This window comes from Octodon degus, unplaced genomic scaffold (genome assembly GCF_000260255.1).
Source record: "Octodon degus isolate 3935 unplaced genomic scaffold, OctDeg1.0 scaffold00011, whole genome shotgun sequence".
NCBI classification, from domain to species: Eukaryota; Metazoa; Chordata; class Mammalia; order Rodentia; family Octodontidae; genus Octodon; species Octodon degus.
The window spans coordinates 5,607,178-5,610,016 of record NW_004524587.1 but is presented as its reverse complement, the minus strand read 5'-3'; positions in this window follow the sequence as shown (position 1 = coordinate 5,610,016).

Sequence of the window (2,839 nt, the reverse complement as noted above, 5' to 3'; positions counted from 1 at the left end):
CTTTCTTTCTTTCTTTCTTTCTTTCTTTCTTTCTTTCTTTCTTTCTTTCTTTCTTTCTTTCTTTCTGTCTCCTTTCCCTCATCCCAGTTGTTCCTTCCCTTTGAACAGTTTCTCATTTCACAGTATCCATTGTACATTTAGATCCTATTTACTCTTCCAGGTTCTTACACTAGCATCGACTTTAGTTTTATGTTCTTTTTTAAATAGTAAAAAGTGGTTGATCTAAAATATGCCAATCAAAAGTGATTTCATGATCCATTGTATATCTTTTTTGAGCAATATTTTAGGAATGAATGCATGTTTGTCGTTGTTGCAAATGTTTGTTTTTAAAAATTAAGAGGAGACAGCAACTTCAATGGATTTTTAAAAATTTTAGCTGTGGGTTCATATCTGCCAGAAATGAATAGCTTATTTGATAGTCAGGCCAATGATTTTAACAACATATGTACTATGAGGTATTTACAAGATAATCTATGACTTTATTTTTCCATTATGTGTTAATAGAATAAGTAAGATCATTGGTTGAAAGTACAAATTATTCAAGAGTGCAGTTTTAGAGTTTCTATCTACATCTGTTTGATAGAGATCTAATGGCACAGGGATTTTCTTGAAATGAGTCAAGTCAAGAGAACATAGCTATAAAACTATGCACCTAAGGTCTGACATACTTTATATATTACCTTTACTGAAATATAACTGTATAAAAAACTACACGTTTATGCATATATATTTAGATTTATTAAATGTAATATTCCCTCCAAGTACTAACCAGGCAAAGGGGGATATAAATGAAGGACCATTTTGTAGTAAAAAAAATATATCTGTATATACAAACTAGTTAAAACAGATATACAGCTACTTTCTCTTAATTCAATGAGAAGAAAGATTTGTACTAATAGTGTTTAGGGGGCCAGGGAGATGGCTCAGTAGAATAGGTGCTTGCTTGGGAAGCGCAAGAGCCTGAGTTCAATCCCTGGTTCTGCCAAAACAACAACAACAACAACAACAACAACAACAACAACAACAACAACAACTAATAGTGTTTGGACAAGAGATCATGCCTGCATCTTGTACTGGAATAACTACTGTGAGCATCTTGTACTGTGAATAACCACTATGAAGACAACCATATGCAATGTATTAATTATTATAACTGTCCTACTAACCTGTTTTTTTTGTTTTTTTTTTCAGACCTGGGGATTGAACTCAGGCCCTTGTGCTTGCCAGGGAAGTGCTTATTCCACTGAGCCATCTCCCCGGCCCCTTACTAACCTGTTTTGAAACTGTCTCATTGCTATTTGTTTCTCAATAAAATTAATTAAAAGTAAATATAATAATTTGTGTTTTCAAGTTATAAGAACTAATAATGTACGACCACGTAAAATAGAAAAAATCCTCATCTGACAGTGGATCTGCATTCAATGGAATTTAAATGGAACTTCTCATGCAAGAAATTTTGACTTTCTTAAGTCAAACTGGCATTCAGTGAAGTAAAAGGACTTTACAAGGATTTAAGCTGAAAATGTTTCACATCATTTTGTGAGTAGCTTTTCCAACAAAGAGGGCATAAATATGATGGACTTCAATAATTTAATTTTTTTAAGTGCAAAAGTTACCCAGGGGTAGAGTTATCCAAAAATATGACAGACATAGAAATTCAGCAGACCCAAATCTAACATTCTGCCACATTACTGAAGAAAATATCACATCTATGATATGTGCTTTAAAATATAAGGCTGAGTATATTAAACATTGGTTAGGTCTAAAGACTTAGTAAGACCCAATATAATTATTAGTACACTTGAAAGTCTTTAAAAGTGTGCTGGTTTTTTTTTTTTGTATTTATGATATTGAAAACTATTTATGAAATTCTATCTATATTATAGGAGGCAAAGAGATGGTATTTATAAAACTACATACCCAAAGCTGGCATAATTTTAATATTGCAATCACTGAAATATAACTATATATAAAACTATACATATGCAAGGATTATTTAGCATTCATTATTTTCATATACATCACAACCAATCTAGGAGGGGTATGTGCACAGCAAGATTTAGAAAGAGATTTGCTCACTACTTCTCCTGGCTTAAAGGACCTGAAACTCAAAGCTCTTACCCTTAGCCTTATTTCCTTCACCATTTCATTAAACTTGACCATCGTATTTTCTAAATCTTAATGATAACCATTCTGTTCTATTTTTAAGACCCTATTTTGTTAGCGATTCATGTTTTCTTGGATGTGTTTATTTCTTACCCCTAAAACATTTCATTTTAAAACTTGAGGCAGAGCATGAATACTGGCTGGTTTCTAAAATTTATTTAAATTTGACAAACAAAAATAGCATAAATTTTATCATGTACAGCATGCTGATTTGAAGTATGCACACATTAAGGACCAGCGAGATAACTCAGCGGACTAAGCTTCTGCTTTGGCAAGGGCAGGGACCAGGGTTCAGTCTCAGGTCCCACGTGCTGCATGGGCTCCACCCGGGGGGTACACTGAGCCAGTGAACAAGTCCGAGCGTGGTGGCGCACACTTATAATCCCAGCGCTGGGAAGGCTGAAGACAGGAGAATCGCTAGGAGTCTAAACTGCGTAGTGAGACCCTGTACCAAATACGTAAAACGGAAAGAAAAAAATGAAGTACACATACATTGTGGAAGGGCTAAATGGAATTAGTTAACATATGCATTATCTTGCATACTTTTGGAGGTGAGAAAACTTAAAATCAACTCAGTAATTTTTTTTTGGCGGAACCGGGGATTGAACTCAGATCCTTGAGTTTAACTCAGTAATTTTTGAGAATATAATAACTTACAGAATATAATACTGTG